The sequence below is a fragment of the Ursus maritimus genome, unplaced genomic scaffold (genome assembly GCF_017311325.1).
Source record: "Ursus maritimus isolate PB19 unplaced genomic scaffold, ASM1731132v1 scaffold_13, whole genome shotgun sequence".
In the NCBI taxonomy this organism is placed as follows: Eukaryota; Metazoa; Chordata; class Mammalia; order Carnivora; family Ursidae; genus Ursus; species Ursus maritimus.
Window position 1 is genome coordinate 69,442,930 of NW_024423675.1, and position 13,186 is coordinate 69,456,115.

Consider the following 13,186-nt stretch of genomic DNA (forward strand, 5'->3'; position numbering starts at 1 on the left):
GTCCCCTGGATGCTTTTTCTGGATGTCCTTGAGTCAGCACTAAAGGGAAAGCTCTGTGTGCACCTGGTGGAAAGCATAGAAATGAGGCAGGACTGACCTGGCAGGGGCCCCTAGGGCTGTGGAGTCCAGCCTTTTCCTTTCTCCCATGAAGGGAGGGTGGGCCCAAAGGAATCCCATCAGGTAGCAAGTTCACTGGTACAGAAACCACAGGAATCAAAATGATTATTTTATTTTATTTTTTTTTTTTTTTAATGATTTTTTATTATATTATGTTAGTCACCATACAGTACATCCCCGGTTTCCGATGTAAGGCTCGATGATTCATTAGTTGTGTATAACACCCAGTGCACCATGCAATACGTGCCCTCCTTACTACCCATCACCAGCTTATCCCATTCCCCCACCCTCCTCCCCTCTGAAGTCCTCAGTTTGTTTCTCATAGTCCATAGTCTCTCATGTTTCATTCCCCCTTCTGATTACCCCCCTTTCTTTATCCCTTTCTTCCCCTACTGATCATTCTAGTTCTTATGTTCCATAGATGAGAGAAATCATATGATAGTTGTCTTTCTCTGCTTGACTTATTTCACTTAGCATTATCTCCTCCAGTGCCGTCCATGTTGTAGCAAATGTTGAGAACTCGTTCTTTCTGATAGCTGAGTAATATTCCATTGTATATATGGACCACAACTTCTTAATCCAGTCATCTGTTGAAGGGCATCTCGGCTCCTTCCACGATTTAGCTATTGTGGACATTGCTGCTATGAACATTGGGGTGCATATGGCCCTTCTCTTCACTACGTCTGTATCTTTGGGGTAAACACCCAGTAGTGCAATGGCTGGATCATAGGGTAGCTCAATTTTTAACTTTTTAAGGGACCTCCACACTGTTTTCCAGAGTGGCTGTACCAACTTGCATTCCCACCAACAATGTAGGAGGGATCCCCTTTCTCCACATCCTCTCCAACAATTGTTGTTTCTTGCCTTGTCTATTTTTGCCATTCTAACTGGCGTAAGGTGGTATCTCAGTGTGGTTTTGATTTGAATTTCCCTGATGGCTAATGATTTTGAACATTTTTTCATGTGTCTGTTAGCCATTTGTATGTCTTCATTGTGTGTCTGTTCATATCTTCTGCCCATTTTTTGATTTGTTTATTTGTTTCTCGTGTATTGAGTTTGAGAAGTTCTTTGTAGATCTTGGATACCAGTCTTTTATCTGTAGTGTCATTTGCAAATACATTCTCCCATTCCGTGGGCTGCCTCTTAGTTTTTTTGACTGTTTCCTTGGCTGTGCAGAAGCTTTTAATCTTGATGAAGTCCCATAAATTCATTTTATCTTTTGTTTCTCTTGCCTTTGGGGATGTGTCATGAAAAAGGTTGCTTTGGCCGATGTCGTAGAGGTTGCTGCCTATGTTCTCCTCTAGAATTTTGATGGATTCCTGTCTCACATCGAGGTCTTTCATCCATTTGGAGTTTATTTTTGTGTATGGTGTGAGATAGTGGTCAAGTTTCATTCTTTTGCATGTAGCTGTCCAATTTTCCCAGCACCATTTATTGAAGAGACTGTCTTTTTCCCACCGGATGTTTTTTCCTGCTTTATCAAATATTAGTTGCCCAAAGAGCCGAGGGTCCATTTCTGGGCTCTCTATTCTGTTCCATTGGTCTATGTGTCTGTTTTTGTGCCAGTACCATGCTGTCTTTGTGATCACAGCTTTAACAAAAAAACAGACACAAAGACCAATGGAACAGAATAGAGCAGAAATGGACCCTCAGCTCTATGGGAAACTAATCTTTGACAAAGCAGGGAAAAACACCCAGTGGAAAAAAGACAGTCTCTTCAATAAATGGTGCTGGGAAAATTGGACAGCTACATGCAAAAGAATGAAACTTGACCACTCGCTCACCCCAACATAGTTTTAATGAGGAGCTGCTCGCCGTTCTGGGGATTGTCAGGCCCAGCGCGATCACAGAGGGTGCCTTTCAGCCAAAGCCCGGTTCCCCGCTGTCCTGCTGCTGAAGGGTCGGCAGGGAGCCGGATTCCCAGCACAACACGCCCTTGACCGAGGCACTGCCCCCTGCCGGCCGAGCCCGCGCCTCCCACTGGCTGCAGCTGGTATGAAAAGTGAGGGGATGTTTCTCATATGGTTTCTCTCATCTATGGAACATAAGAACTAGGANNNGTAAGGAGGGCACGTACTGCATGGTGCACTGGGTGTTATACGCAACTAATGAATCATGGAACTTTACATCAGAAACCAGGGATGTACTGCATGGTGGCTAACATAATATAATAAAAAATATTATTAAAAAAAAAAGTGAGGGGATGTACTTTGAGTTCAAAGGTCCAGCTGTCGCAATCGTCTGGGCTGATAAGCAGCCCCCTGAGGCCGAGCACGTTTCCATGGAGACCGTGGATCTGGGCTGGAGATCTTGTTTTGACTCAGTTGTGCTCAGGATGCAGAGACCTGCCGAAAGGCCCGTGGGCTCAGAGCCGGTCTGCTGAGGCTCCAGGAGGTGGAGAGCTCCAGCTCAGAGCGAGGGGGCTTTGGGGCAAAGACCCCCATGCAGAAGAGCAACTGCAGGCTGGTTGGCGGAATCCTGGGAGCAGTGGCTGGTCCAAAGCCAAACCGTCCTCACGCCCTCCTGCCTCAGGGCCCTGCTAGCGGTCTGTCCTCCGCAGCTGCAGGTGCTTCAAGGGGACGTCTGGACTGGTTAGCACAGGGACAAGACTTCCCCGCCTAAGGAAGCAAAGAACCTGGTTTTGCTTCTTTGAAGAATCGGTGCATGTCGTGAGTCCTCCTGCTAGGAGCACGCGCTTCAGGGCTTCAGAGTAAAACAAAGTTCTACTGATGGTGATGGGCCAAGGGGATCCTGTAAATTGTGACCGCCAACAGCCAGCGTTGCTCGGGTGTGTGCGTTGGCAGCCGAAGGCCCCCGCGTGGGACCCCGGCGGGGGCAGCCAGGCATCTTTCTGGACATGCTGCCCACACACCGGCCAGGCTGGGACCCTGCTCTGTGCCCGCTGCTGCCGGAGAGACAGAAGGACCTTGGGAAAGAAATGTCATCATTACTGAAACACTAACTTCTCTAGAAAAAGGACACCTTGAAATATAGATCAGAGCAGAAATGACATGGTTACCTTCCCACCAGATTTGTGTATATTCGCCACTGAACATACATGAAATCTGAGCTTTACCAGGCCGTAGCTCCCCAAACATCTCCAGCCTTGGGGTCCTCACGTGCGAATGGAGTAGAAACGACCCCTGGGTTCTCGTGCAGATCGGTGAGCTGAGGCAGGATGGGCTCAGCACACGGTCGGGAATCCAACTGTACCTTTTATTGGTTTGCACTTGAGTTCAGTATCGAAGTCCTTGCAAGAGGACACCGAGGCTGCTGGGCCCGAACGGTGGGGTTCACTCCCCAAATCACAGCCTGTAGTGTTAGCGTGTGGATCTCGTGCCTGGGAACACATGTCGAACTTCTAAGGAACCCATGAGTTCAATATCAAGTGCATAAAGGGAAGTTCTTCCAATTGATTATTTCACACCCTACTGTAATATTTTGGATTTGGTTTTCTTGTTTTTAATTTTTCTAATTTCATACATTTCTATTATGACTTTATTATGGTTTCGTTTTTACTCTCTTTTGTTTTACAATTGTGTGTTTTTATCATGACCCTAATGCATTAATTCCTGGGAGCCCCAGCGGTTTGCTCTTCAAACCCCACATTTCATTGTGAAGGCTCCTGAAACTGTTTGGAGGGTTATCTCACGACCCTCCCTTTCTGCACAGTTACAGACACCTCCCTCCTGCCCTCAAGGAAACTCTAACCAATGGAGAGGATTCTAGGTAACTAGAAGTCCTTAGTTCCCCTCAAAGACATCAAAGTAACATCTCCCAAGTTACGCTGGCTCACCTGGTCCCTGATCTCACATGTTGGCCTCATTTGGGAGAACCGGGCAGTCTGTGGCTTCCCTGTGTGTGCAGAAGACCCTCTCAGGGACGGGGCCCCCTGAAGACGCCCTCAGCCTTGCATGTCTGAGTCGGGGTGTCGTCTGGTCTAGTGACGTCGCTTTAAACTTTGTTGGTGGGCTGAGAGAAAGCCCTCAGGGGCTGGCACTGCTCCTGGGGTGGGTTGTGAACATCCGTGCTGTCTTCCTAATTAACTCCATCCTTTCTTGCCGTGATCCCAACACAGTCCCACGGAGCTCCCGTCGGGCTTTCATATGACGACAGTTTTCAGGACTGTTGGCCACAGGATGCTTGTGTCCTTCTCTGCATGAACCTGAGGATCCCTGTTCCTATTTTCAGTTTTCTATCCATGTTTTCTATTTTCTATATGCATGGGGCATATTTGATGTTTTTTCCCATTGCTTTAAAAACGTCGCCTTTTTCCCTTTACCGGCTCCTCCTACTTATGGCATTATTCTTGTCATGTTCAACTGCTTTTGAACACAAAGTATTTTGGTTCAGCTTCTCCCCACTTTGATTATGTTTAATGTTCTTATCTCTGTACCTTCTTGATCAAGTGATGGCATTCTGTCTTGATTTCTTAAAATGATGGGTTTTCATCTTTCTAAGTCTGACAATGATTTGATGACTTTTTCCTCCCCCCAGACCATTGAATTTATTTTATGAGAAACAGAGTTACTTTATCAGTACAAAATTGGAAGTTAGGTAAGTCTGAGTGAAAATTCTGCCTCCTTAGGTCAGACCTATCAGCATAGTGTGAGTGTTCTATTCTTTCTCCTCATGCAGAAATCGTCCTTGGCATTTTCTAAAGAAAATAAGATGCATTATTTAAACACCAGACAGTAAGTCTAATGAATTTTAGTGCACCCAGCAAATCCAGGTGTTTGCCCTCATTCTGGGGCAGGGCCGAGGTCCGCCTGGTGCAATGGCCACGGCAGTCCACGGGAGGGCACCACAGACCGGCCTTTCGGTGCACGCAGCCTCAGCCGCAGGTCAGATCACAAGCTGCTTTTCCAGGTGTTTCAGGTTGTAGGTGTTTGCTTCCCCAGGTGTGTGCTTTCACGGATACATTCAAGAAGCATACGAGCTGATGAAAGGCTAACAGGATCCCACAATAATCTCCTTCACATGTGCTGAAAGTTATTTACAGTCCGAAAGGGATCCGATGAGGCCCCTGTCCCAGCGACAGAGTGCGTGCGTGCACAGGGCACGTAGGTGCTGTGTGTGGGCTTGTGCGCTATGCGAGCGTGCGTACCGTGTGTGTTCCAGAGCACGTGTGCGTGCGTGTGCCTACGTACATACACCCCCGACTGGAAAGCAAGTGGGCTGGGATTTACGCAGGGCCTGACTTACCCCTGGTCTGCTGGCCTCCAAAGCCCATGAGCCTTCCTCAGAATGCTGCCTTTTCCGTAACAGGGACCAGCAGTGCCACCGCACACTGTGCTGTCAGAGCAAAACCATGACATTCCTACCTGTCAACAACATACATTCTGCTGCATTACTTCTGCAAGTGTGCACTTCCTTCTCTCGTGGACAAGGAGGAAATCGGAATGAGAGGCTCTGGAACTCCAGGCTTGTCTTCCCTCCCTCCCCTGCTTCCTTCCTCCTTTTCGCCTTCCCTCTCTCCCTCCCTTTCTGCCTTTACCATGCCCCCCAAGTGAGTATTTGAGGCACCTGCCACAAGGACTTGCTGTCTGCAGCCTTGGGGAGTATGTGTCCATTAATACAAAAAAGCAGTCTGCTCCCTGTCGTCCTGCATCCCCGTTGGCCTTGCCTCTTTCTGTGTCAAGAAGGCGAGCATCTGACCCTTTCTGGCCCTTCACCTTCCACGGAAGCACCTCCCTCTGTTTCTCCTTCCACACCCTCATGAGGACGGGGGCAATTCAAACCTGTCCCCTGCAACCAGGATCCAATATCTGCAAACGTTCCCCCAAGATTGTCTCTCCTTGCTTGCCTTGCACTTTTCCTATTCACCTTCATTCTCACATCCAAGGAGAAAGTCCTATCAGTCCTAAGTTCCTATTCCTCAGTGTGTGTCACAGCTGCTGTGTTAGACTCGGTCCTCACCACCCCCTGCTCAACTGCTGGTCCCACCACATACCAGCCATCCTACTTCCAGCTTGGACACATTCACACCATCCGCGCCATCCTTCTCTCTGCCGTAAGAGCGGTCTTTCTAAAATGTGGATCTGGTGGTCTTCTCTCCTGGTTCCAGCCATATGGTGGGTACATAGCCCTGAACGCCTCCTGCAGCAAGCACCAAACAGAGCTAGATGTTGTCTACACCTTGTCATTTTAAACTACTGGCTCAACTGAGTAAATACAGAATCCCCCGTTTATGGGACAAGGAACAACTAGAGCCTTGGGTTTACCTTGCGAGGCAGGGAACATACCTGCTGCCCAGGCCTACGTGAGGTGGACATGGAACCCAGAGCAGGTGGGGAGCTGAGGTCTCTGACCTGAACGTGTCACTAACGCCCTGGCGGACGCACTGCCTGGGAGCAGGAGGAACCGAAGCACAAGCCTGTGTCTACAGGGGCACAGAATCTGATTTTATCCCCCTGCTTGTTGGTGTCCCAGGTAAAGAAGTTAACACAAAAATTGGTCGTAAGGTAGCAACATCATAACCACAAAACACATGTGGTTATGTTCTGGGAGACTGATTGGTAATCCTGATGCTATGTTACACTTTAAACAAAAAAAGGGAAAAAGAAATCTGGAAAAAGAAAAAAGCTCACAATAAACATTGATAAACACGCAAGGGAACAATACATCGTAGTCAAAAGCCAATTGATTCAATAAGGATTCTATTTCACAGAACATTAAAAATTGAATAAAGACTTAAAACAAGTTTATTTAAAATTAGAGACAAAAGAGGTAATAAAGAAACTCTAAAAAATAACTCTAAGAAAAATGAATGGGCAGATTTGGAAAAAACAACAACAACAACCAAAACTTCCATAAGTCAAAACGGAGTCTCTGATTCCATTTAGTGAACGTGTAAGAAGCAGAAGAACAGGTGAGCTAGAGATAATCCGAAGAAATGACCTGGAAGTCAGCGCTGCAGCAGTCGTGAAAACGGGACGCTCTGATCTCCCGCCGTGGGAAGCACAGTGGACTGAAGTCCCACCTGCTGCTGCTGTGGACCCAGCCCTGCGTTTGCAGGCAACGGGCCTTCTCTCCGTCTGCGATTCAAACAGCTGAGCTGGGCGAGGGCAGTGAGGCGGGTCCCTCCTGGGAGACACAGGCTGGCCCTCTTCATACCATCTTTCCCTCTTCTTCCTCCTCGCGCAGGAGCCAGACCTGTGTTGGGTCTGAAGACTCTCCATCCCACCTCCCAATGTGTCTCTTGGAACATCTGATCCCACATTTCAGTTCCTTTTTTTTTTTTTTTATGTTAGTCACCATACAGTATGTCCCTAGTTTTTGATGTAAAGTTCGATGATTCATTAGTTGCGTATAACACCCAGTGCAGCATGCAATATGGGCCCTCCTTACTACCCATCACCAGTCTCTCCCATTCCCCCACCCCCTCCCCTCTGAAGCCCTCAGTTTGTTTCTCATAGTCCATAGTCTCTCATGCTTCATTCCCCCTTCTGATTACCCCCCTTTCTTCTTCCCTTCCTTCTCCTACCGATCTTTCTACTTCTTACGTTCCATAAATGAGTGAAACCATATGATAATTGTCTTTCTCTGCTTGACTTATTTCGCTTAGCATTATCTCCTCCAGTCTGGTCCATGTTGCAGCAAATGTTGAGAAATCGTTCTTTTTGATGGCTGAGTAATATGACAAGGCAGGAAACAACAATTGCTGGAGATGATGTGGAGAAAGGGGATCCCTCCTACATTGTTGGTGGGAATGCAAGTTGGTACAGCCACTCTGGAAAACAGTGTGGAGGGCCCTTAAAAAGTTAAAAATTGAGCTACCCTATGATTCAGCCATTGCACTACTGGGTATTTACCCCAAAGATACAGATGTAGTGAAGAGAGGGCCATATGCACCCCAATGTTCATAGCAGCAATGTCCACAATAGCTAAATCGTGGAAGGAGCCGAGATGCCCTTCAACAGATGACTGGATTAAGAAGATGTGGTCCATATATACAATGGAATATTACTCAGCAATCAGAAAGAACGAGTTCTCAACATTTGCTGCAACATGGACGGCACTGGAGGAGATAATGCTAAGTGAAATAAGTCAAGCAGAGAAAGACAACTATCATATGATTTCTCTCATCTATGGAACATAAGAACTAGGAAGATCGGTAGGGGAAGAAAGGGATAAAGAAAGGGGGGGGTAATCGGAAGGGGGAATGAAGCATGAGAGACTATGGACTCTGGGAAAAAACTGAGGGCTTGGGGGGTGGTGAATGGGATAGGCCGGTGATGGGTATTAAGGAGGGCATGTATTGCACGGAGCACTGGGCGTTATATGCAAGTAATGAATCATGGAACTTTACATCAAAAACTAGGGATGTGGGGGCGCCTGGGTGGCACAGCGGTTAAGCGTCTGCCTTCGGCTCAGGGAGTGATCCCGGCATTATGGGATCGAGCCCCACGTCAGTCTCCTCCACTAGGAGCCTGCTTCTTCCTCTCCCACTCCCCCTGCTTGTGTTCCCTCTCTCGCTGGCTGTCTCTGTCTCTGTCAAATAAATAAATAAAATCTTTAAAAAAAAAAAACTAGGGATGTACTGTATGGTGACTAACATAATTTTTTTTAAAAAGGATAAATAAATAAATAAATAAATAAGTAAATAAATAAAAATTATATACTTAATCATTTAGAAAACTGAAAAACATTTATGCCCATAGATAGGGACTTTCCTCACATGTTGTCCACATAAAGAGCTCACTGACTAATGGAAACACTTACAGTTCTCCAGTCCCAGCGGCTGTCCATCAGACTCTTACGGTTTGGTCATGAAGACTGAGCTTAACTCCTAGTGATGAACATTCATCTTTCATTCATTCATTCATTCATTCATTCATTCATAAAACATTGATTACTTGGATAGGCAATAATCAAGTGAAGCAGAGTATCTAGAACTATTACTAGAACTTGTATGTCTGAAGTGAAGGAATAATGTGACGTAACAGCCATAAGAGACACAGTCACCGGGACTGTATTTATTAAAAGTCCAGCCATGCAAGCAATGTTGGAGCTGATATTTGAAGGATGAAAATAACTTAATTACAAAATAGCTGAAGAATTAAGAAATAAATATTCTGACATGAAGAAGCCTATGCTTAAATTCCCTAGGATGGGAAAAGGTTTTCCAGCACCTCGCAATAAGGGAAAGAAGTCCATGTGGTTGGAGTTGAATACTCCCGTGTGAGGGTGATACCAAGGGGACAGGGGCAGAAGCAGGGTGTGGGCTGTGGAGAGCAGGGTAGACCAGACTAGAAGGCCTGGGTTTTATAGACACTGTGATGGAAGGACAAGGAAAGGTTATAATTAGGACTAATCTGATATAATTCATGAGATAAAAAGATAGCCCTTTCCCCTGAATTGCCAATGGATTAAAGAGAACCCTTAGGACAGCAGTGTAATCAAGGGCTCATCGAGAGGCAGTGGTTGTGTGAGGGGAGACATTTGGGTGGCTCCCAGAGCGGGGCGATAGAATGGATCGCATCACGAGAAACCGTGCTCTAGGACAACATGGATCGCCTGAAGTAAAGCTCAGGTAGAAGACAAACTGCTCGCTGTGAATGCACAGAAGGAACCAACAGGTAAGAGAAAGAGGTCTTGGGCTCTGGAGTTGTTCTCTGTTCCAGGACAACCTCATGATTCCCTCCAGAATCAACAAGGTCTGATGACGGGTTGGAGTGGGGGGGATGACAGAGCGTGGTGACCTGGAAACAAAACTTGGGAGAGGATTGGCTGCAGAAGAACAGCACAGAGATGTGCTGGTGAGACCTTTTAACGGGAAAGGTCAAACAGCTGACTGAATATCCATGGCTTGGGAGCTGTGCAACATGCTGTAAGCTGGGGGAGAAGCTTGGAGGCAGCAGCCTGCAGGAGCGATTCAGAGTCATGAGAATGCATGAAATCCAACCCCCTGCAATGGTTCTGTTGATTTAATGCATAGTTCTGGGCATTTCTTCCTTCTTACCCCATTTGTAATTCACCAGGTATAGTAGACTGAAGGTGGCCCCGAAGACATGTCCGGTCTTAATCTTTGGGACCCATGAATGGGATCTTATTTGAAACAAAGATCTTCATGGATGTGATTAAGTTCAGGATCTTGAGATGAGATCATCCTGGATTACCCCCTGGGCCCTAAATGCCATCCCAGCCGTCTTCATAGGAGAGGGGTGAAGGACAGTCAACAGAAGTGAAGGGGGTGGTAAGACAGAGACCAGAGCCAAGAAAAGCCAAGGAGTGCTGGCAGGTCCTAGGAGGTGGGGCAGGAAGGAACCCTCTCCCGGACTCCAGCAGGAGGCCAGCCTGCCAACACCCTGATCTTGGAGTCTCCAGACAAGGTGGCAATAGCTCCCCCTGTTCAGTCCCCGATGTGTGCAGTTTGCTCAGACAGCCCTAGGAAACCAGCATGGTGGGTACTGAGTAGGATCTGGAAATCTTCATTTTAAACCAAAATCCTAGGTGGTCCTGGTTCGTGGATCCCATTTTGGGAAATGCGGACCCAGGGAGATGTTGTGTGATGGGAAATTGAGGAGCATCGGAATTACAGATTTAGAAAAGGANNNGCGGCCGGGCGCTGGGGGAGGCACAGGATGAGACGGGAGGAAAGCAGTATTTGGCTTCTAAGTTGTTTTTGTCTGTCTGCACCACATAAGTGCACCTCAGGAAACAGTCCAGAAGGGATTAGATTTGCATAACGTTTTTCAGCTCTTCAAGCTTTATGCCTCCGTCCCAGTTTTAACTAAACATTCCCAGCAGGTGGACGTGGCCACACTGAATGAAACCCAACTGGTCTTCAAAAGGCTCACGTGGTGCATTCTTGTGCTGGCGAAGGAAGAAGGGAAAGCTGCAGAAGCAAGTTCAGGCCACTTAGTCCCTTGGCCCCTCACTGCCCATCATGACTCCGAGCTCCTTTTAAGCCTGGAACATGCTCTTTACCTCAGCTGGGTGCATTCCTTTCTTTTCTTCAAAGGATTTTCTGGCATTCCAACCACCAATCTGAAATCCTGCTTCATAACGTATCTACCACAATCTCGTCTTCTCATCTTCCACGTATACGGACCTGCAAATAAGACTGGTCCACAACGTATCTGCTATAACCTTGGGTAATGTCCCAAAGCAAACCAGAGTGCCCCTAATGAAAACATGACCTCAGGTTTATGACAAACACAAAATGTTAAGGCACTTGGATTTGATGTGTCTTTATTGACACTGTTGGAGACTGCAATATTCTATTCTAGAATTTTCCTGTGACCTAAACTAGACTGTGTTGGAATTTGCCTTCCCATTGCTTCTTGAAATACGTCATCATTGGTTTGGAAAAATGCCTTGTTCCAGTTTCCACTGGAAAAACTCATACCTTAAAATCCATGGTTTTAATAAAGGTCCTTCTTGGGAAATAGCCCCAGGAAAAGAAAGACGAGAGTAAATTGATTTTGCTGAGCTTCCACTGTGCTTAAAGCTAGTTGTTTTTTTTTTTTTTAAGCTTTACTGGGAACATATCTGATACACAAAAGATGCAGATATCTAATGAGTGCATTTAGATGAGTTCGGACAAATGCGCACATCCACGGTCCTCTCACCACAACCAAGGTACCGAGCATCACCTCCATAAATGTCCCTGTGTTCTCCCGTGGTATTTTTGTTTTCTTGTGTGTGCATGTGTGTGAGTTAAGAACACTTAATATGAGGCACAGATTCTTAACATATTTCATAGTGCGCAATATGGTATGCACCATAAGCACCATGTTGTAAGGCAGATCTCTAGAACTTACTCATCTTGCATAACAGAAACTTTATACCCAGAAAAACTGCTGTCTCTTCCCCTTAGCCCCTCCCAACCACCATTTTAGTCTCTGCTTCTGAGTTTGACTGTTCTAGATTTCTCAGCGGTACAGTATTTGTCCTTTCGCGATTGGCTTATTTCACTTTGTGGGAATGTAAAATGGCACAGCCCCTATGGAAAACAATACAGAGGTTCCCCAAAAAATTAAAAATAGAACCACCACATGATCCAGTAATCCTACTTCTGAGTATATATCTAAAAGAATTGAAATCAGAGTCTCAAATAGGAATCTGTACCCCCATGTTCATCACAACATTCACAATAGCCAAGGCATGGAAACAAACTAATGTCACCCATGGAGGAATGGGAAAGGGAGTTGTGGGGCATCCACACAGTGGACTGTGGGCCAGGAGAGTTTGAGGATGCTTGTAGCTATGTGGTTGTATGAACCACATGCTTTTCAGAGAAGTACCTGCAGGAGATCTCACCTGCTTCCTTGAAAATGTCAACTGAATCCCCCTCAAATATCTAAAAGTCAGTACATACAAAAACTAACCAAACAAACAAACCCCCCATTACTGGCTTCAGCAGAGCTCTAATAACCCAGGGTCCCACTCACTTTCTGTCTTTGGAAGAAAATGGCCTGGTAAGCTGCTGCTTACGGAAACCCCACTCCTGGCACCTGCTGTCCTCCTGGGGGGCACTCTTCCTTACCTCCCAGCCCCTCCAGTCCCCCCACGGCTTCTTGTAGCTCTCACACCTGCCTCTTTGCTGCCCCAGTTCCACCTCTGCCATGTCTCTGGTCTCTGTTTGGGGGGACCCAGAAACTGGTGTGAGTTTGCTGTTGTGATGGAACCTGGGAGGCAATGATATCTGGGTGCATATTTTTGGATAGTCAATTTCCTTCTTTTTCTCTTGATATTCTTCCTAAGAGTCTTCTTTAGAATTTAGGATTCCTGGGGCACTTGGGTGGCTCAGTCAGGTGAGTGTCTGCCTTCGGCTCAGGTCATGATCTCTGGGTCCTGGGATCAAGTCCCGCATCCATCGGACTCCCAGCTCAGCAGGGAGTCTGCTTCTCCCTCTCCCTCTTCCCCTCCCCCCTGCTCATTCTCTCTCTCTCAAATTAATAAAACCTTAAAAAAAATTTAGGATTCCCAACACCAAACTTTGCCTGATGTTTGAAGGTGGTAAGAACATTGAGTTCTTCATTCAAAAATTAGTAATTGCGTTCCCACTCTGATGAGCCACACGCTTGGTTCTGGGAAATCAGCTGTGAAGAAGACTGAAATG